Source organism: Oncorhynchus kisutch, linkage group LG12, assembly GCF_002021735.2.
Source record: "Oncorhynchus kisutch isolate 150728-3 linkage group LG12, Okis_V2, whole genome shotgun sequence".
Taxonomy (NCBI): domain Eukaryota; kingdom Metazoa; phylum Chordata; class Actinopteri; order Salmoniformes; family Salmonidae; genus Oncorhynchus; species Oncorhynchus kisutch.
In genome coordinates this window covers 54,509,074-54,533,478 of record NC_034185.2, presented here as the reverse complement: position 1 = coordinate 54,533,478, position 24,405 = coordinate 54,509,074, and positions in this window count along the sequence as shown.

Here is a 24,405-nt window from a genome sequence, read left to right as displayed (position 1 = left end):
TCCTATCTCTATAGTATACCTTCTACCTCCCTCTTTCTCTGTCCTCTCCTGCTATTCTCTCCATCCTATCTCTATAGTATACCTTCTACCTCCCTCTTTCTCTGTCCTCTCCCCTCTCCTGCTATTCTCTCCATCCTATCTCTATAGTATACCTTCTACCTCCCTATTTCTCTGTCCTCTCCCCTCTCCTGCTATTCTCTCCATCCTATCTCTATAGTATACCTTCTACCTCCCTCTTTCTCTGTCCTCTCCCCTCTCCTGCTATTCTCTCCATCCTATCTCTATTGTATACCTTCTACCTCCCTCTTTCTCTGTCCTCTCCTCTCTCACGCTATTCTCTCTATCCTATCTCTATAGTATACCTTCTACCTCCCTCTTTCTCTGTCCTCTCCTGCTATTCTCTCCATCCTATCTCTATAGTATACCTTCTACCTCCCTCTTTCTCTGTCCTCTCCCCTCTCCTGCTATTCTCTCCATCCTATCTCTATAGTATACCTTCTACCTCCCTCTTTCTCTGTCCTCTCCCCTCTCCTGCTATTCTCTCCATCCTATCTCTATAGTATACCTTCTACCTCCCTCTTTCTCTGTCCTCTCCCCTCTCCTGCTATTCTCTCCATCCTATCTCTATAGTATACCTTCTACCTCCCTCTTTCTCTGTCCTCTCCTACTATGCTCTCCATCCTATCTCTATAGTATACCTTCTACCTCCCTCTTTCTCTGTCCTCTCCCCTCTCCTGCTATTCTCTCCATCCTATCTCTATAGTATACCTTCTACCTCCCTCTTTCTCTGTCCTCTCCTCTCTCACGCTATTCTCTCTATCCTATCTCTATAGTATACTTTCTACCTCCCTCTTTCTCTGTCCTCTCCTCTCTCACGCTATTCTCTCTATCCTATCTCTATAGTATACCTTCTACCTCCCTCTTTCTCTGTCCTCTTCTGCTATTCTCTCCATCCTATCTCTATAGTATACCTTCTACCTCCCTCAGGGTAGCCTAGTGGTTAGAGCGTTGGACTAGTAATCGAAAGGTTGCAAGTTCAAATCCCTGAGCTGACAAGGTACAAATCTGTCGTTCTGCCCCTGAACAGGCAGTTAACCCACTGTTTCTAGGCTGTCATTGAAAATAATGACAAGTCAGTCTTAACTGACTTGCTTAGTTAAATAAAGGTAAAATTAAAATACCTCCCTCTTTCTCTGTCCTCTCCTCTCTCCCGCTATTCTCTTCATCCTATCTCTATAGTATACCTTCTACCTCCCTCTTTCTCTGTCCTCTCCTCTCTCACGCTATTCTCTCCATCCTATCTCTATAGTATACCTTCTACTTCCCTCTTTCTCTGTCCTCTCCTGCTATTCTCTCCATCCTATCTCTATAGTATACCTTCTACCTTTCTCTGTCCTCTCCCCTCTCCTGCTATTCTCTCCATCCTATCTCTACAGTATACCTTCTACCTCCCTCTTTCTCTGTCCTCTCCTCTCTCCCGCTATTCTCTCCATCCTATCTCTATAGTATACTTTCTACCTCCCTCTTTCTCTGTCCTCTCCCCCTCCTGCTATTCTCTCCATCCTATCTCTATAGTATACATTCTACCTCCCTCTTTCTCTGTCCTCTCCCCCCTCCTGCTATTCTCTCCATCCTATCTCTATAGTATACCTTCTACCTCCCTCTTTCTCTGTCCTCTCCTGCTATTCTCTCCATCCTATCTCTATAGTATACCTTCTACCTCCCTCTTTCTCTGCCCTCTCCTCTCCCCTGCAATTCTCTCCATCCTATCTCTATAGTATACCTTCTACCTCCCTCTTTCTCTGTCTTCTCCCCCCTCCTGCTATTCTCTCCATCCTATCTCTACAGTATACCCTTCTCTTACTCCCATCTTTCTCTCTCTCTCTCTCTCTCTCTCTCTCTCTCTCTCTCTCTCTGTCTCTCTCTCTCTCTATGTCTCTCTCTGTCTCTCTCTCTGTCTCTCTCTCTCTGTCTCTCTCTCTCTCTGTCTCTCTCTCTCTCTCTCTCTCTCTCTCTCTCTCTCTCTCTCTCTCTCTCTCTCTCTCTGTCTCTCTCTGTCTCTCTCTGTCTCGCTCACTCTCTCTCCCTCTCCCCCTCTCTCTCTGTCTCTCTTTCTCTATCTCTCTGTGTCTCTGTCTCTATGTGTGTCTCTCTGTGTCTCTCTGTGTGTCTCTCTCCTCTCCCCCTCTCTCTCTGTCTCTCTGTGTCTCTGTCTCGGTCTCTCTGTGTGTGTCTCTCTCTCTCTCTCTCTCTCTCTCTCTCTCTCTCTCTCTCTCTCTCTCTCTCTCTCTCTCTCTCTCTCTCTCTCTCTCTCTACCCACACACCCATCTCTCTATTTCCATCACCCTATCCCTTCATGAAAAGTCCAACAGTGGTGGTTACCAACCTGTCATCCCTGCCAGGTGAATTACACCCCATCCCCCGGGCGACTGCCACACACGGGCCACACTATGATGAATAGGTTAGCTAAGTCAGACATTTTAAGGGGAATAAGACGCTTGTTTTAGACTGTTAACCCTTAGTTCCCTCATTTGAGTGATGTACGAGTTTGTATGAGGGGTAATTTGTGTCACAGTGTCAGTGTGTTAGTTCTGTGGGATCAGGAGAGTGTGAGGAGGGCTGACATGTAGTGTTGTCCCATCTACCTACAGTGGTACAGTTACAATGACAGTGTCAGCCTCCCAAATGGTTCCCTATTCCCTTTATAGTGCACTACCTTTGACCAGATTGGACTCTGGTTAGTTGTAATAATAGATGGGAGATATATAGTTATTTTCAAGGACCCAAAGTCACTTTACAATTGTGGAAATAAAACAAAACAACATCAGACTAAACCAAAACGTGATTAAAGAGGGGTGGGCTCAAGGAAGGGAGAGAGTGTGATATATCAGTTTACGGGGAGGGAGGGTTGGGTTTGGAGACAAACCCGGTTTAGGGTAAGGGGTAGGGTTTGGGTTTGGTGGGTCTCTATATAGGCAATAAGATGCCATTTTGGTTGCCCATAGTGTCAGCAATGGATACAGAATTGTACATCACAGTGGCTCACTGATATGAGATGGGGAACAGCCAGCATGAGAATGTGGGGCGGCTAAATGTGAACGTGTCAGTTGAACATCTTAGCTAACATCCATGTGATGCTTCCAATGTGTCATTTGTTATATGCTTTTTATGACTTGATTACTGAATATTTGTTGTAAAGTGAAGGGGTTCTATGTACGACTCATCATGACAAAAGAGTTGAAGTGGTTCTATATACGACTCATCATGACAAAAAGAGCTGAAGTGGTTCTATGTACGACTCACCATGACAAAAAGAGCTGAAGTGGTTCTATGTACGACTCATCATGACAAAAAGAGCTGAAGTGGTTCTATGTACGACTCATCATGACAAAAAGAGCTGAAGTGGTTCTATGTACGACTCATCATGACAAAAAGAGTTGAAGTGGTTCTATGTACGACTCATCATGACAAAAAGAGCTGAAGTGGTTCTATGTACGACTCATCATGACAAAAAGAGCTGAAGTGGTTCTATGTACGACTCATCATGACAAAAAGAGTTGAAGTGGTTCTATATACGACTCATCATGACAAAAAGAGCTGAAGTGGTTCTATGTACGACTCATCATGACAAAAAGAGCTGAAGTGGTTCTATGTACGACTCATCATGACAAAAGAGCTGAAGTGGTTCTATGTACGACTCATCATGACAAAAAGAGTTGAAGTGGTTCTATATACGACTCATCATGACAAAAGAGCTGAAGTGGTTCTATGTACGACTCATCATGACAAAAAGAGCTGAAGTGGTTCTATGTACGACTCATCATGACAAAAAGAGCTGAAGTGGTTCTATGTACGACTCATCATGACAAAAGAGCTAAAGTGGTTCTATGTATGAATCATCATGACAAAAGAGCTGAAGTGGTTCTATGTACGACTCACCATGACAAAAAGAGCTGAAGTGGTTCTATGTACGACTCATCATGACAAAAAGAGTTGAAGTGGTTCTATGTACGACTCATCATGACAAAAAGAGCTGAAGTGGTTCTATGTACGACTCATCATGACAAAAAGAGCTGAAGTGGTTCTATGTACGACTCATCATGACAAAAAGAGCTGAAGTGGTTCTATGTACGACTCATCATGACAAAAAGAGTTGAAGTGGTTCTATATACGACTCATCATGACAAAAAGAGCTGAAGTGGTTCTATGTACGACTCACCATGACAAAAAGAGCTGAAGTGGTTCTATGTACGACTCATCATGACAAAAAGAGCTGAAGTGGTTCTATGTACGACTCATCATGACAAAAAGAGCTGAAGTGGTTCTATGTACGACTCATCATGACAAAAAGAGTTGAAGTGGTTCTATGTACGACTCATCATGACAAAAAGAGCTGAAGTGGTTCTATGTACGACTCATCATGACAAAAAGAGCTGAAGTGGTTCTATGTACGACTCATCATGACAAAAAGAGCTGAAGTGGTTCTATGTACGACTCATCATGACAAAAAGAGCTGAAGTGGTTCTATGTACGACTCATCATGACAAAAAGAGTTGAAGTGGTTCTATATACGACTCATCATGACAAAAGAGTTGAAGTGGTTCTATGTACGACTCATCATGACAAAAAGAGCTGAAGTGGTTCTATGTACGACTCATCATGACAAAAAGAGCTGAAGTGGTTCTATGTACGACTCATCATGACAAAAAGAGCTGAAGTGGTTCTATGTACGACTCATCATGACAAAAAGAGCTGAAGTGGTTCTATGTACGACTCATCATGACAAAAAGAGCTGAAGTGGTTCTATGTACGACTCATCATGACAAAAAGAGTTGAAGTGGTTCTATATACGACTCATCATGACAAAAGAGTTGAAGTGGTTCTATGTACGACTCATCATGACAAAAAGAGCTGAAGTGGTTCTATGTACGACTCATCATGACAAAAAGAGCTGAAGTGGTTCTATGTACGACTCATCATGACAAAAGAGCTGAAGTGGTTCTATGTACGACTCATCATGACAAAAAGAGCTGAAGTGGTTCTATGTACGACTCATCATGACAAAAAGAGCTGAAGTGGTTCTATGTACGACTCATCATGACAAAAAGAGTTGAAGTGGTTCTATATACGACTCATCATGACAAAAAGAGTTGAAGTGGTTCTATGTACGACTCATCATGACAAAAAGAGCTGAAGTGGTTCTATGTACGACTCATCATGACAAAAAGAGCTGAAGTGGTTCTATGTACGACTCATCATGACAAAAAGAGCTAAAGTGGTTCTATGTACGACTCATCATGACAAAAAGAGTTTAAGTGGTTCTATGTACGACTCATCATGACAAAAAGAGCTGAAGTGGTTCTATGTACGACTCATCATGACAAAAAGGCCAGAACACGTATTGATTGCTTGAAAGCAAGTATATGGTGGGCATGATTGCATAGAAAGTCAAATAAAGTCTCAGCTAAATTGTTCAAATGCAAGAACTTACATTTGGAGATACAAATATCAAGTTGTTCAAATGTAAGTTTTGACAGTAATTGTAAGGTTCAAACCAGCACTTTGCATTTAAATGGGCTGGTGGGGAAAAAACTGCACTTTGCATTCAAATGCATTTAATACCAGTACAACAAGTTCTCGCATGCAGTTCCATTGATTTACAGTATAATAACGCCATGGCCAGAGTATTCTCCTGTTACCATAGCGACCTACCGCCTCCCGCCGTCGCTTCCCATTGGTTCCTCATTAGCGTTCACTTATATCCCATGATTCCTTATAATGGCCGCTCGCCACGCCAAGTGTGTCATCAGCCTCCTGCACTGAAACTGAAAGCATGGCACCGCGTTGTACAATTACCCAGACTTCCCCACTCAACACCTTGAACTGGAAGCCGCTGCACAACATGGTCCCTTTGTAGAGCATGATTCAGGGCCAGGCCAACGAAACAACAGGGCCTTGGAAAATGAGACTTAAAAAAAATGTGATTTCTCCGTCGTCTATTGTTGGCTTATTGCTGTTAAAGGCTGCAGAGTTTGTTTAGTTGAATTGTTCTTGTTTTCTTGGTGAGTGAAAGAACTAGCCTCGACGGATTTACTTCATCCTGTCGGTTCCCTTGGGACCATCTCCATGGCTCTCCACCTCACTCCTCTCTGTCTATAGGAGTGAAATAGTTTGAAATGATTATGGACATTTAAACAGAATGAATTCCAACCTCAATGACTCATAGCACTGCACAAGCCAATGCTTTAATTGAAGTGGAAAATCAATTAGTCTATGAGAGAGTTCCATTGTGGAATGTGACTGACATGCTGACATGTTGGATCATAGTGGCCAGAGGGCCGGAGTGTGATTGGAGATAGATGAACACGAGGGGCGTTATTGTCCATCTGTCTATGTTCCTCTATCTCGCTGGCCTGTCGAGAGATCAACTGATGAAGGACTGGTGGGATAGGAAACATATTTTTAGCCTTGAGGGTGGCAGCTGGAGCAAGGGACGCAGGGAGAGAAAATGAAACAGAAAGGCAGAGATGGAGAGCGTTGGGTGAGTGAAAAGGGAGAAAGAGAGAGAGTCAGTCAACTGGGCAAGTGGTGTGGGTCACTGGCACCTACACCGTTCTCCCTGCAGCCTTATTCCCAGTCCTGTCCAGACCTCACCAGGCTACTGTCCAGACCTGACCAGGCTACTGTCTAGACCTGACCAAGCTACTGTCTTGACCTGACCAGGCTACTGTCCAGACCTGACCAGGCTACTGTCCAGACCTGACCAGGCTACTGTCTAGACCTGACCAGGCTACTGTCCATACCTGACCAGGCTACTGTCCAGACCTGTCCAGGCTACTGTCCAGACCTGTCCAGGCTACTGTCCAGACCTGACCAGGCTACTGTCTAGACCTGGCCAGGCTACTGTCTAGACCTGACCAGGCTACTGTCCAGACCTGACCAGGCTACTGTCCAGACCTGACCAGGCTACTGTCTAGACCTGACCAGGCTACTGTCCAGACCTGACCAGGCTACTGTCTAGACCTGACCAGGCTATTGTACTGAAGCCAGTCTAGCACATTGCTAATGAGCAGCAGCCGACCCCAAGGCCTCCACAGCTACCCAGGGTATGAAGGCTACTCTGCCTAGGGAATGACATAGAGGAGAAGGAAGGAAGGAAGCTACCTCACCTCTTTGTCCCTCTGCCAGTGCATTCCCTCTCCACAGCTCCCATCCTTATACACACAATCTTAAATTAAAGTACCCCATCCAAACACACACACACTACTCCCCACTTATCCCTTTCATATTGATTTAGCGTCTTTGTCTGAACGAAATCCACATCATTGCTCTTTCATCTTGAACCTCAAATCCCCAGCAAAATGAGGAAGAGAGAGAGAGAGAGAGACATCCGTGTATATGTTAGTTAACATAATTACTGTGTAGTGGATGAGGAGAGCATTGTCCACATTAGCCCATCACATCCATTACAGCAGTCCTAACCATACAGTGACACATTTCAGTGCAGCAGACTCACAATGGGTTGAGGATTACCTCAGGGCAGATTACCTCAGGACAGATTACCTCAGGACAGATTACCTCAGGACAGATTACCTCAGGACAGATTACCCCAGGACAGATTACCTCAGGACAGATTACCTCAGGACAATGGTTTTTATTCAGATGACTCTAATATGGAGTTTAGCTTGTCCATTCGTCTCTCAGGTTTATTTGTTGAGTCGCTTGTCGTAGACGGGTAGATACGTTTCAAATTGTCAGCCGTCGTGTAGTTGACAAAATGCATTCTTAGGCCACGTCTTACCCGGTGTTGGTAAATAAACGTCTCCTAAAGTATCACATTGAATAGTTTCAGTTGGAAACATATTTTATTTTTTCTATTGATGGGACAGTTTTGTTAGACTGCACCTTGAGAAGGTTGTTGAGTTGTTTATCTATTTGGTACAAACACACACACACACACACACACACACACACACACACACACACACACACACACACACACACACACACACACACACACACACACACACACACACACACACACACACACACACACACACACACAAACACACACAACACACAGAGGATGTCCAGTCTAAGAGAACTTGGGTAATGGGAATCTTATAGACATTTAAATGTATAACACAACGTGCATCAGACTGCTGCTCCACTGTTCAGACGAGCACACAGGCAAGTGGGTTTACGGTGGTGCGCCGTTTAATTGTTTCAGAGAACATTCATTTGAATAAATGCTCTTTAAAATCTATTGTGCACAAGGAAACGATTCAGGTAGTTCTCCTTCTCTGAAAAAGCATTGTGCTTAGCGAATGATTGGTGTTAAAACGAGATCACCAAGGCAACCGTTTCCTTCTCAGTCTCCCCTGCATGACTTTCTCCAGCCTGAGTGGCCCTATAGCCAAGCCTGCTGGCCCTGTCTCTTCCTTATTAGCTCTCTGTTGAAAGCTTGTTGCCGTGTGAAACAATTCCAATGGAATGGTCGTTCTCGGTGTCCGGGTGTACAATGAATAACATTGAGTCAAGTACATGGCAACCGGCTGTTGTGAGTCTGGTAGTGCCAGCAGACACTCTAGATCCCGGCGTACCTAGGGATTGGGGAAGAGAGGGGGGGAGGAAGGGCGAGATGGTGGAGGGATGGAGAGAGAGCATAGATGTGGTTCTGGGAGGATGGAGGGAGGTGGGAGGGAGGACAGAGGAATGGAGAGAGGAAATATGTGGTTCTGGGAGGATGGAGGGAGGATGGAGGGAGGTAGGAGGGAGGACAGAGGGATGGAGAGAGGATATATGTAGTTCTGGGAGGATGGAGGGAGGATGGAGGATGGAGGGAGGTAGGAGGGAGGACAGAGGGATGGAGAGAGGATAGATGTAGTTCTGGGAGGATGGGGGGGGGATGGAGGGAGGTAGGAGGGATGGAGAGAGGATAGATGTGGTTCTGGGAGGATGGAGGGAGGATGGAGGGAGGACAGAGGGATGGAGAGATGATAGATGTAGTTCTGGGAGGATGGAGGGAGGATGGAGGGAGGTAGGAGGGAGGACAGAGGGATGGAGAGAGGATAGATGTAGTTCTGGGAGGATGGAGGGAGGATGGAGGGAGGTAGGAGGGAGGACAGAGGGATGGAGAGAGGATAGATGTGCTTCTGGGAGGATGGAGGGAGGATGGAGGGAGGTAGGAGGGAGTACAGAGGGATGGAGAGATGATAGATGTAGTTCTGGGAGGATGGAGGGAGGATGGAGGGAGGTAGGAGGGATGGAGAGAGGATAGATGTAGTTCTGTGAGGATGGAGGGAGGATGGAGGGATGGAGAGAGGATAGATGTGGTTCTGGGAGGATGGAGGGAGGTAGGAGGGATGGAGAGAGGATAGATGTGGTTCTGGGAGGATGGAGGGAGGATGGAGGATGGAGGGATGGAGAGAGGATAGATGTGGTTCTGGGAGGATGGAGGGAGGTGGGAGGGAGGACAGAGGAATGGAGAGAGGATAGATGTGGTTCTGGGAGGATGGAGGGAGGTAGGAGGGATGGAGGGCAAAGATGCTAGCCTACGCACATTCTCCCCCTCATCCGTCTCTGTCTCTTCCCCACCTTTGTGATGAGCCAGTGATATCCCTCTCTCCTCCCTCGTTCCTCCGTCATCCATCTTTCCGTCCGAGTGCCGAACAGCGTTGTCAGAAACACCAGCTGTGGACCGTGTTATTTTGTTTTCAGTTTTAAAAAATGCAGCCGGTTTGGTTCAGTCTGGGTGACGTCTCCTGCTACCTGTCTGTCCAATTAAAACAAGGCTGGTTCACTGAGTCAGAGAATAATTAAGTGGTGTCGTCAGCTCCCATTAACATCAGTTATTATGGTGCAGACTCCTGTTCCAGGAAGTAACTCATCACACTACTAGGTGTGCTGCCTGGCTGTTTATTACACACACAGATATGTACACACACACACAGGTGGCTTTCCTAAAATGCTGTGGTTAATTCCATCTCTAGTTCTGTCTGATGCGAGGAGTGTTTGTCGTTACAGTAGCTGCTTTTCTCTCTCTGTGTGTCTCTGTCTGTCTTTGTCTGTCTGTCTGTCTGTCTGTCCGTCCGTCTGGACAATTCAGCAGACTATCCCATCCAGAGAAACCCACAGCTAGTGCATTCATCATAACAGAGCCAGGCGGGACGACCACATATCACAGTCGCATCCCAAACACGTATCACACACATAATACAATACATAATACAATACATAATATAATTCACTACATAATACACTACATAATATAGTATAATACAATACAAAATATAATACAGTACATAATACACTACATAATATAGTATAATACAATACATAATATAATACAGTACATAATACACTACATAATATAGTATAATACAATACATAATATAATACAGTACATAATACACTACATAATATAATACAGTACATAATACACTACATAATATAGTATAATACAATACATAATATAATACAGTACATAATACACTACATAATATAATACAGTACATAATACACTACATAATATAGTATAATACAATACATAATATAATACAGTACATAATACACTACATAATATAATACAATACATACTATAACATAATACAATACATAATCCACTACATAATATAATACAATACATAATATAATACATAATATAATACAATACATAATACAATATATAATACAATACATAATATAATACAATATATAATACAATACATAATATAGTACAATACATAATACAGTACATAATATAATAAAATACATATTATAATACAATACATAATACAATACATAATATAATACAGTACATAATACAATACATTATTTTATTTTTTTTATTTTTATTTCACCTTTATTTGACCAGGTAGGCAAGTTGAGAAGAAGTTCTCATTTACAACTGCGACCTGGCCAAGATAAAGCAAAGCAGTTCGGCACATAACAACACATGGAATAAACAAAACATACAGTCAATAATACAGTAGAAAATAAGTCTATATACAACAATGTGAGCAAATGAGGTGAGATAAGGGAGGTGAAGGCAACAAAAAAAAGGCCATGGTGGTAAATACAATATAACAAGTAAAACACTGGAATGGTAGATTTGCAGGGGAAGAATGTGCAAAGTAGAGATATAAATAATGGGGTGCAAAGGAGCAAAATAAATAAATAAATACAGTAGGGGGAGAGGTAGTTGTTTGGGCTAAATTATAGATGGGCTATAATACACTATATAATATAATACAATACATAATACAATACATAATACAATACATAATACACTTCATAATATAATACAATAAATAATTAATACATACTACACTACATAATATAATACAATACATAATACAATACATCATATAATACAATACATAATACAATACACAATATATACACTACATAATACACAACATAATATAATACATAATACATAAACAATACATAATATAATACATAATAAACTACATAATATAATACAATACATAATATAATACATAATAAACTACATAATATAATACAATACATAATACAATACATAATATAATACATAATATAATACAATACATAATATAATACATAATAAACTACATAATATAATACAATACATAATATAATACATAATACACTACATAATATAATACATTACATCATACAATTCATAATATAATACAATGCATAATACTACACATAATACAATACCTAATACAATACCTAATACAATACACAATATAATACAATACATAATACAATACTTAATACTATGCAAAATACAACACAACATCCATAAAAATGTCTGTGTCTCTTCACAATCGCCTGGTTTTTAAATGTGGTTTTGTTGCTAGCTTGAATTACCTGGGAGGGCAGAGAGTTCCATGTAGTCATGGCTCTATTTAATACTGTGCGTTTCCCAGCTTCTGTTCTGGACCTGAGGACTGTGAAAAGACCTCATGTTGCATGTCTTGTGTTGTACCGATGTGTGTCCGAACTGTGTGCCAACTCCTTGAACAGACAGTTCGGGACCCTCAACACATCAACACCTCGCAGTAAGCCTTGCTGTCCCTCTGTGAGCGAGCAGACATTGTCATGTAAACGTCCTGCTAACTGCCACGTGGCCATGTCCGAGGTCAACTTTCTGATGTCAACTTCTCAGTCCACCTGGTTTTCCGAAGCACACAGATTGTTCTGTACTCCATGGAGTAGGCTTTAATGTAGGTCTGACTGTCTCACGTGTCTCTATTCTAGAATAGCAGCTGAAGTTAAGTTAGGGCTGAGATGGTCTCTGAGTAGCGACTAAGTGTCCAGATAGAAACGTGTGGTCAAACAAGTGAACTAAGTTCTATTCTTCCCCCATATATGTCCATCCATCCACACACACACACACACACACACACACACACACACACACACACTCTTCTAGGTCTGTCCTTGTGACCACCCCTGCTGAGCCCCCCGACTCCTCATCACCACCTACCCAGGGATAGAGAGCCTTATCGCCCAAACACAATATCGTCACCTCCTCCTTAACCTCCACCTCCATCCACCACCTCGTCCCCTCACACCAGACATGATGAGTGAGATCTGAGTAAAAGTTTTGTTGATGTGTTTGGTCACAGTTTATTTTTGTATTCTTTTTTTTTATAATGCTGCTTCTTCCCGCTGTGTATTATCTACCTACATGTACATATTACCTCAATTACCTCTACTAACCTGTGTATTATCTATGGATATTCACTTTACCCCTACCTACATGTACATATTACCTCAATTACCTCTACTAACCTGTGTATTATCTATGGATATTCACTTTACCCCTACCTACATGTACATATTACCTCAATTACCTCTACTAACCTGTGTATTATCTATGGATATTCACTTTACCCCTACCTACATGTACATATTACCTCAATTACCTCTACTAACCTGTGTATTATCTATGGATATTCACTTTACCCCTACCTACATGCACATATTACCTCAATTACCTCTACTAACCTGTGTATTATCTATGGATATTCACTTTACCCCTACCTACATGTACATATTACCTCAATTACCTCTACTAACCTGTGTATTATCTATGGATATTCACTTTACCCCTACCTACATGCACATATTACCTCAATTACCTCTACTAACCTGTGTATTATCTATGGATATTCACTTTACCCCTACCTACATGTACATATTACCTCAATTACCTCTACTAACCTGTGTATTATCTATGGATATTCACTTTACCCCTACCTACATGCACATATTACCTCAGTTACCTCTACTAACCTGTGTATTATCTATGGATATTCACTTTACCCCTACCTACATGTACATATTACCTCAATTACCTCTACTAACCTGTGTATTATCTATGGATATTCACTTTACCCCTACCTACATGCACATATTACCTCAGTTACCTCTACTAACCTGTGTATTATCTATGGATATTCACTTTACCCCTACCTACATGCACATATTACCTCAGTTACCTCTACTAACCTGTGTATTATCTATGGATATTCACTTTACCCCTACCTACATGTACATATTACCTCAATTACCTCTACTAACCTGTGTATTATCTATGGATATTCACTTTACCCCTACCTACATGCACATATTACCTCAGTTACCTCTACTAACCTGTGTATTATCTATGGATATTCACTTTACCCCTACCTACATGCACATATTACCTCAGTTACCTCTACTAACCTGTGTATTATCTATGGATATTCACTTTACCCCTACCTACATGTACATATTACCTCAATTACCTCTACTAACCTGTGTATTATCTATGGATATTCACTTTACCCCTACCTACAGGCACATATTACCTCAATTACCTCTACTAACCTGTGTATTATCTATGGATATTCACTTTACCCCTACCTACATGCACATATTACCTCAGTTACCTCTACTAACCTGTGTATTATCTATGGATATTCACTTTACCCCTACCTACATGTACATATTACCTCAATTACCTCTACTAACCTGTGTATTATCTATGGATATTCACTTTACCCCTACCTACATGCACATATTACCTCAGTTACCTCTACTGACCTGTGTATTATCTATGGATATTCACTTTACCCCTACCTACATGTACATATTACCTCAGTTACCTCTACTAACCTGTGTATTATCTATGGATATTCACTTTACCCCTACCTACATGCACATATTACCTCAGTTACCTTTACTAACCTGTGTATTATCTATGGATATTCACTTTACCCCTACCTACATGCACATATTACCTCAGTTACCTCTACTAACCTGTGTATTATCTATGGATATTCACTTTACCCCTACCTACATGCACATATTACCTCAGTTACCTCTACTAACCTGTGTATTATCTATGGATATTCACTTTACCCCTACCTACATGTACATATTACCTCAATTACCTCTACTAACCTGTGTATTATCTATGGATATTCACTTTACCCCTACCTACAGGCACATATTACCTCAATTACCTCTACTAACCTGTGTATTATCTATGGATATTCACTTTACCCCTACCTACAGGCACATATTACCTCAGTTACCTCTACTAACCTGTGTATTATCTATGGATATTCACTTTACCCCTACCTACATGTACATATTACCTCAGTTACCTCTACTAACCTGTGTATTATCTATGGATATTCACTTTACCCCTACCTACATGCACATATTACCTCAATTACCTCTACTAACCTGTGTATTATCTATGGATATTCACTTTACCCCTACATACATGCACATATTACCTCAATTACCTCTACTAACCTGTACCCCCGCACATTGACTCGGTACCAGTACCCCCTATATATAGCCTTGTTATTGTTATTTTATTATGTTACTTTTTAAAAACTTTAATTAGTCTCTTTTCTTAACTCTAATTTCTTAAAACTGCATTGTTGGTTAGGGGCTTGTAAGTGAGCATTTCACAGTCTACACCTGTTGTATTTGGCACATGTGACAAATAACATTTGATTTGTAGGCTTGTCAAGACAGTAAATAAACACCTTTCTTTTTTTAAGCTACTTGTTTAAAAAAAATGAATTATTTATTTTAAAAAATATGTATATATGTTGATCACGACTTAATCTACATTTATAGTCGTTCGGTATAATTTCAGTCAATTCAGGTTTATGAATGCTCTTAAACGCTAGTAAAACCAAATGCATGCTTTTCAACCGGTCGCTGCCTGCACCTGCATGCCCGACTAGCATCACCACCCTGGATGGTTCCGACCTAGAATATGTGGACGTCTATAAGTACCTAGGTGTCTGGCTAGACTGCAAACTCTCCTTCCAGACTCATATCAAACATCTCCAATCGAAAATCAAATCAAGAGTCGGCTTTCTATTCCGCAACAAAGCCTCCTTCACTCACGCCGCCAAGCTTACCCTAGTAAAACTGACTATCCTACCGATCCTCGACTTCGGCGATGTCATCTACAAAATGGCTTCCAACACTCTACTGGATGCAGTCTATCACAGTGCCATCCGTTTTGCCACTAAAGCACCTTATACCACCCACCACTGCGACTTGTATGCTCTAGTCGGCTGGCCCTCGCTACATATTCGTCGCCAGACCCACTGGCTCCAGGTCATCTACAAGTCTATGCTAGGTAAAGCTCCGCCTTATCTCAGCTCACTGGTCACGATGGCAACACCCATCCGTAGCACGCGCTCCAGCAGGTGTATCTCACTGATCATCCCTAAAGCCAACACCTCATTTGGCCGCCTTTCGTTCCAGTACTCTGCTGCCTGTGACTGGAACGAATTGCAAAAATCGCTGAAGTTGGAGACTTTTATCTCCCTCACCAACTTCAAACATCAGCTATCTGAGCAGCTAACCGATCGCTGCAGCTGTACATAGTCTATTGGTAAATAGCCCACCCTTTTCACCTACCTCATCCCCATACTGTTTTTATTTATTTACTTTTCTGCTCTTCTGCACACCAATATCTCTACCTGTACATGACCATCTGATCATTTATCACTCCAGTGTTAATCTGCAAAATTGTAATTATTTGCCTACCTCCTCATGCCTTTTGCACACATTGTATATAGACCCCCCCTTTGTTTTCTACTGTGTTATTGACTTGTTAATTGTTTACTCCATGTGTAACTCTTTGTTGTATGCTCACACTGCTATGCTTTATCTTGGCCAGGTCGCAGTTGCAAATGAGAACTTGTTCTCAACTAGCCTACCTGGTTAAATAAAGGTGAAATAAAAAAATAAAAATTTGTCAGTACACTGGAGAAAGTTATTTTAGTTCAGCCTCTATTCTGAAGCATCTGAAGACAGTTATTTTACCTCAGATGCTGTTGTGTCATAGGACTTTATATTTACTTTCATTCATTCCAATGAACCCAGTCAAACTAGTGACACTTTGCATATATAGTTGTCAAAGTTCAAGAACATTGTCATAGAGTTGAATTTGAACTGGATTCCTGTCATACCAGCCAGCTACACCGGACAGAAAAGAACATGTGATGTAGAATACTTTATTTCAGGATGAAAGGCAATGTATCAATACCATCATTCCTTAAATCTTTATATGGTTGGAACATTGATGCTCTTAACCGTCAACACAGATACTGAACAGAACACTTCACTTCAGAACTAAGACACCGCACTGGCAGCTTTAGTGAGACCTTGCCAGAAGGACACACTCCTCTCTTTCTGTGTGTGTGTGTGTGTGTGTCTCTCTCTCTCTCTCACGAGCCAGGTTTCTCTGTGAGCCCTCTGCTGTGATAGCCACCGTGTCAGGTGTAGCTTGGCTTTGGTTTGAGCTCTGTCCTGTCTCATCAGCACCAGGCGGGAAATCTTTGACGAAACGCCCGGCACCCTGCCACATCAAACAATACATTTGTGTCCCAAAGGGCTTTTGGTCAAAGGTAGTGCACTACATGGGGAATAGGGTGCCATTTGGGATGCAGACACATCACAAACAACAGATGATTGTCAAAGAAGTCACGATCGAGCTTCACCTACTACCGTATCAACAATCCTAGGTTAGTTAGTACAGAGAGTTCTGGCTGGATGAATGCACCTAAGCTCCTTTATCAAGTAATTCAAGGTATTTTTATGAGATTAATAGTAGCACTAATAACCATATAATTCCAGAAATGAAAACACAACTGTACTCAGGTATGTCTGCTGTGGAGTTCAAAGACTTTGCGAAAAGCTTAACCTTTGTCAAACCGCTTTCTGAAGGCAGGACTTTCATGCGAGCCAAGGCAAGTTGTCACGAAGTTGTGGGCAGGCATCTCTGAATGGAGACCATGTAACGTATACAGACTCTGTTCCTGTTCCTGTTTGACCTCAAGGTCAGCACTTTTAAGAGGAGCAGTGTGACATTGGGTTATGTCTCTGAGATATCTTAAGAAAAGGCTGTCTGTTAATGCTGAGCGGCTGCCCCTTGTCATTTTGTGAGCCGTCTTCTTCATTTCCCCCAGAACTGGTCACATCTCTCTCTTTTGGACTCTATTCAGGAGTATGTTGAATCACTTGGACAAGGCAGTAAGATCACAACACAGGCATGTAGGATGATTTTGGGAGACGTCTGAAGTGTTAGGCGTTTGTGCCTCTGTCTGAAAAGTGAACCAGCTGAAAATAATGCATTTGTCCTGTCCTTGTAAAGCTCAATTGCTCACCTCCCACTTCCTGGGACTCCTCCAATGAGCTTGGAGAGGGATAGAGGGATTAAGGACGAAGGCTATAGCACCCTTTTCAGACAGATCCATCGGCTCATTCATACGCACAATGGTCTGCCTAGGAAAGTTAATCAACCCACCTCTCTGAAATCCATTTCATTTCCTGTCATCAAAGGAAAACGTGAACCATGACTGAGATGTCCTTGGGATAAAAGTTATTCTATTAATCCTCTACAAATCTCAAAAGTTGTTTGTGTGTGAAAGGAAATATTGATTCAAAGTTACTACTGGATGGACGTACTTTATGTTTGTTCTGCAAATGGAATGGAGATAGGGAGACATTGCTGACGGAATAGCTGTCCCCCCCCCCTCACTCTTTTCACCTTTTAACAATAGATAGTATGATAACCTCTTTCTGTGAGATAGATCGATCAGCGACCGAGCATTAATCACATGAGATGATACGTGCTTTACATCAGATCAAAACACTCCACAGACTAGTATTTATCTATAGAATAAAGTCAAACCCCAGTCTTGACTTTGTCACTAGTGGTTGTGTTATAGTCCGTTAAAAGGCAATAGGATGATCTCCAGCCACTTTAACCTCGGCGAGGGCCGACATCTCGATGTCGCCACTCTGACCTGTGAAGGTTAAGTAGGGGGTCTCCAAGGTTACGTCAGGGTCGACCATGGTGATGAAACGAGAAAAGGATGGCAGCAACGTTGCTAGCAGTCAGTATTGAAGTCAGTGGGTTTACAGAGAGCTATTATGGTGTTGGGTGGCGGAGGGCAAGTCAGCTGAATGAAGACCAGCTCTCCTGGATTCCAATAACACCTGTGGAGAAGCATCCTCTCTCTCTCTCTCTATCTATCTCTATCTCTTCTCTCTCTATCTCTATCTCTTCTTGCTCTCTCTCTTTCTTCGTTATCTCTCTCTCTCTCTCTCTCTCTCTCTCTATCTCTATCTCTTCTCTCTCTATCTCTATCTCTTCTCGCTCTCTCTCTTTCTTCATTATCTCTCTCTCTCTCTCTCTCTCTCTCTCTTTCTTTCTCTCAGGGTCAACCTTACTTTTTTATTCTCCTCTTCTCCAGCAGCCCTTAATCCTCTCCTTTCTGTCAAGTGAGTTCAGCTCTCTGTTTAGAATGGAAACGGTCTGTTATTCTGATTCACACCCCTCTGCTTCACCGAAAACAAAATGGCTTCCAAAATGCCAACATTAGCGTACTTGCCTGCTTAGTAGATTTTTCTCAAAGGGTGACAGATGGTTTAGCAAGGGCAAAGTAGGGTTCAGTGTTGCAATCTCTATCTATCTATCGATCTATCTATCTACAGTATCTATCTCAAATCAAATTAAATCAAATTTGATTTGTCACATGTGCCGAGTACAACAGGTCACCTTACCAGGAAATGCTTACTTACAAGCCCTTAACCAACAATGCAGTTCAGGAGTTAAGAAAATATTTACTAAATAACTCAAGTAAAAATAAAATAAAAAGTAACACAATAAAATAACAGTTACGAGGCTAAATACAGGTGGTACCGGTACCGAGTCAATGTGGAGGCTAAATACAGGTGGTACCGGTACCAAGTCAATGTGGAGGCTAAATACAGGGGGTACCGGTACCGAGTCAATGTGGAGGCTAAATACAGGGGGTACCGGTACCAAGTCAATGTGGAGGCTAAATACAGGGGGTACCGGTACCGAGTCAATGTGGAGGCTAAATACAGGGGGTACCGGTACCGAGTCAATGTGGAGGCTAAATACAGGGGATACCGGTACCGAGTCAATGTGGAGGCTAAATACAGGGGGTACCGGTACCGAGTCAATGTGGAGGCTAAATACAGGGGGTACCGGTACCGAGTCAATGTGGAGGCTAAATACAGGGGGTACCGGTACCGAGTCAATGTGGAGGCTAAATACAGGGGGTACCGGTACCGAGTCAATGTGGAGGCTAAATACAGGGGGTACCGGTACCGAGTCAATGTGGAGGCTAAATACAGGGGGTACCGGTACCGAGTCAATGTGGAGGCTAAATACAGGGGGTACCGGTACCGAGTCAATGTGGAGGCTAAATACAGGGGGTACCGGTACCGAGTCAATGTGGAGGCTAAATACAGGGGGTACCGGTACCGAGTCAATGTGGAGGCTAAATACAGGGGGTCCCGGTACCCGAGTCAATGTGGAGGCTAAATACAGGGGGTACCAGTACCAAGTCAATGTGCGAGGGTACATATTATTCAAGGTCATTTGTACATGCAGGTAGGGGTAAAGTGACTATGCATCGATTAATAAAGAGTGAGTAGCAGCAGTGTAAAAACAAATGGGGGGGGGTCAATGTAAATAATCCAGGTTGCCATTTGATTAATTGTTCAGCAGTCTTATGGGTTGGGGGTAGAAGCTGTTAAGGAGCCTTTTGGACCTAGTCTTGGCACTCCGGTACCGCTTGCCTTGCGGTAACAGAGAGAACAGTCTATGACTAGGGTGACTGGAGTCTTTGACAATTTGTGGGGTCTTCCTCTGACACCGCCTAGTATATAGGTCCTGGATGGCAGGAAGCTTGGTCCCAGTGATGTCCTGGGCCATACACACTACCCTCTGTAGCACCTTATGGTCAGATGCTGAGCAGTTGATGCAACCGGTCAGGATGCTCTCGATGGTGCAGCTGTAGAACTTTTTGAGGATCTGGGGACAAATCCTTTCAGTCTCCTGAGAGGGAAAAGGTTTTGTCGTGCCCTCTTCATGACTATCTTGGTGTGTTTGGACCATGATAGTTTGTTGGTGGACACCAAGGAACTTGAAACTCTCGACCCGCTCCACTTCAGTCCCGTCGATGTTAATGGGGGCCTGCTCAGCCCTCCTTTTCCTATAGTCCACGATCAGCTCCTTTATCTTGCTCACATTGAGGGAGAGGTGGTTGTCCTGGCACCACACTGCCGGGTCTCTGACCTCTGTTGTCGGTGATCAGACACTGTTGTGTCGTCAGCAAACTTAATAATGGTGTTGGGGTCTTGCTTGGCCACGCAGTCGTGGGTGAACAGGGAGTACAGGAGGGGACTAAGCAGGCACCCTGAGGGGCCCCCGTGTTGAGGATCAGCGTGTAGGATGTGTAGTTCCCTACCGTTACCACCTGGGGGCAGTCCGTCAGGAAGTCCAGGATCCAGTTGCAGAGGGAGGTGTTTAGCCCCAGGGTCCTTAGCTTATCTTATCTTATATATCTTATCTATCTATCTATCTATCTCTCCTCCTCTGTGTTTTTTGCATCAGCAATCTAATCAATTGTAAGTCGCCTCAACACCCAGCACCAGCCCCATCCCGTGCTCCAGCACCAGCCCCATCCCCTGCTCCAGCACCAGCCCCAGTCCCAGCCACATCCCCTGCTCCAGCACCAGCCCCAGTCCCAGCCCCATCCCCTGCTCCAGCACCACCCCCAGCACCATCCCCATCCCCTGCTCCAGCACCAGCCCCAGTCCCAGCGACATCCCCAATCCAATCCCCAACCCCATTCACTGTCCAGCCATAGCGATACCACTGGAGACGTAGCGCTCTACAATACCTCCATACCTCAGCACATAACGGGGCCCAGGCGTGGCGGCGCCTGGCGCGACCAGAGAGAAGGCTGACCTTACAGTGTATTAGCACACATTAATATTGATGAACAGCTGATGTCATGGCAAAGGGTTGAGAGCATTGAGGGAGAGAGAACTGAAGATTTATGGCTCTAACCCAGCCTTTTAGTGGGTGGTCAAAGAGACACGGGAGAGATTGGGGTGGATGGTTGGATTGGGAGGATGAGGGGGGGGGGGCTCAGTCTAACCCAGCCTTTTAGTGAGTGGTCAAAGGGACACGGGAGAGATTGGGGTGGATGGTTGGATTGGGAGGATGAGGGGGGGTCTAGAATCCTGACCAAATAAGGGAATGCAATCAGAGCCAGTAGCTATTTCATCGCAGACTAAAGTGCTGAATTACTAGACAGCAAGTACATAAAAGTTAACCCTAAATTATAATAACAATGTAAATATTGGTATAGTATTTACATGGTGATTATTATCATATGATTATTATTATTATTATTATAGCATATTTAAACAAAGGTGATTTATGCATAAATGTATATAATTAAAATACTAGGGGAATTAATTCGAATTAAACAATATATTACAATGAAATGTATAACTGTTGTATTATAAATGTGATCAGTACCTTGTAAATCATTACATTTTGTCAATATTTTCATAAGAAAACATGTTTCCTTCTTTATAAAATGTACAATAAACATTAGCATTTATATTTTGATTCAAATAAAAGATGCCCTATATTTGAAAATACATGTATCTTATTGATGCAATATTTGTTTTATTTTAAGTGATTTAAGAAATGTATTTTCCAATTGATCAAATCATAAAATATAATTCCTATCATGTGTCATTTCAAACGTAATAATTGTTGGCCCAAATTGCATAGAAATATAATAATATAATATAATATATCATGATTAAGCAGTATTACAAATATGATTTTTCCTAAATATTATTATGATCATTATTATTAATAATGGTAATCATTACAATATTCATGATTTAGTGTTGTTTTATTACTTATTTCCATTATTCTTGTTCCTGTTGAATTGGCTCTAAATATGATGATGTTCATGTAACTTCCAGTAAGACCTGATATAACCCGTTCTGGGAAGCAGGCCAAACAGGCCTTAATGTGGGTAGTTCCATTGGACTGCAGTGCTGTGAGCCGGGAGCTCATTGGAGAAGCAGCTCCAGGAAGTGGAAGGCCAACACCTGCACCATCAGGTGAAAACATAGTGTAAAGTCAACTCAAATGAGTGATTGTGTGTGTGTGTGCGTCCGTCATTCCGTCCCTCCGTCCATTCATCCTTCCGTGCCGTCGTGCATTAGTGCCTGTGTTTTAACTTGACTCTTGTCCCGAGTACTGAAACAACATCTCTCCTCAAACGTTTGTCCGTTTGAATATGCGTATGTATTCCTCAGCTTTCACGTGAAGTATTCCATCTCTCCCCACTTCCCCTCTCTACACTCTACAGAGCGAGGGAGGCCTCCCTAGTGCATTCTGCCTCCATGTTGCCAAGATAAACTAATTAGGTATACATCTGACTAGCTTTGCTTCTCACATAATGTAAAGAAAACACTAATTAGATGGGATTAAATGACCCTGTGTGGATGCTATAAGCAACCTCTAAGCCCCACACTGCACTAGTCAATGGGGCATGTTGTTTGCATCCCTCATGTTTTAATACTCTACTCTAAATACTATTTCAACTTTGCAATTCGCCCATATGTTTATATCTAATTGGTTGTCGTTATAATATGGCCTTTGTAAACCACAGATGTTATTACATGTGCATAAAGATAGTGTATTCATTCACAGTCTAGGCTGCAGTTTTCTATGCTGTTTTGCAATGGGCATGTGGTGCTTTCTCGACAGATAACAGTGGTTTATCATTTCAGATCTCTCTAGATTTTGCATTTGGTTCTTGTAGGAAACTAAACCGCTTGGCCGTGACGTGAAGCCGGAGTTCTGTCAGGCTAAGATGGGCATGCATGGCGTCCATATTGTTGCGTTTCAAACACACACACACACACACACACACACACACTTGCATGCATACACACACATCACACACACGCACTCCTGTCATGCTAAGATGGGCATGTGTGTGTGTGTGTGTGTGTGTGTGTGTGTGTGTGTGTGTGTGTGTGTGTGTGTGTGTGTGTGTGTGTGTGTGTGTGTGTGTGTGTGTGTGTGTGTGTGTGTGTGTGTGTGTGTGTGTGTGTGTGTGTGTGTGTGTGTGTGTGGTTGTGTGGTTGTGTGTGTGTGTTGAGGGGCGAGAGTGTCGAGGGGCGAGAGTGTAACATTTTAATCTTTTAGATAAATATTATTTTTGCCAGCCTCTGACAGTTCTCTCTCTTTCTGTCTCGGTCTCTCGGAACAGGGCCGGGCTGAGTGCTATGTACTTTCAGCCACCCTGGAATGGTAAAGAAGGACAAAACTTCCTCTTTTTGCCCCCTCTCTCTCTCTGTCTCTCTCTCTCTCTCTCTCTCTCTCTGTCTCTCTCTCTCTCTCTCTGTCTCTCTCTCTGTCTCAGTCTCTCTCTCTGTCTCCTTCTCTCTCTGTTTCTCTCTCTCTGTCTCCCTCTGTCTGTCTCTCTGTCTCAGTCTCTCTCTGTGTCTCCTTCTCTCTCTCTCTCTCTGTCTCCCTCTCTCTGTCTCAGTCTCTCTCTCTGTCTCTCTCTCTCTGTCTCCTTCTCTCTCTGTTTCTCTCTCTCTGTCTCCCTCTCTGTCTCTGTCTCTCTCCCTCTCTGTGTTTCTCTCACTCTGTCTCCCTCTCCCCTCTCTCCCTCTCTCTCGCTCCCTCTCCCTCTCTGTCTCCCTCTCTCCCTCTCCCTCTCTGTCTCCCTCTCTCTTTCTCCCTCTCTGTCTCTTTCTCTCTCTCTGTCTCCCTCTCTCTCTCTCTCTCTCTCTCTCTCTCTCTCACTCTCTCTCTCTTCAGTACTTAAACATTCCTTCCCTTTAGACTCTGAGAGATACAACTTAACCTCAGTGGCAGTTAGGTTCAGGGCCCTGCTAAAAAAACACTTAAATATGAACATGAACGGGCAGACTGTCTGAGGAAGGAAGGGAGACAGGGTGAGAGAGAGAAGGGAGGGAGACAGGGTGAGAGAGAGTAGGGAGGTTGACAGGGTGAG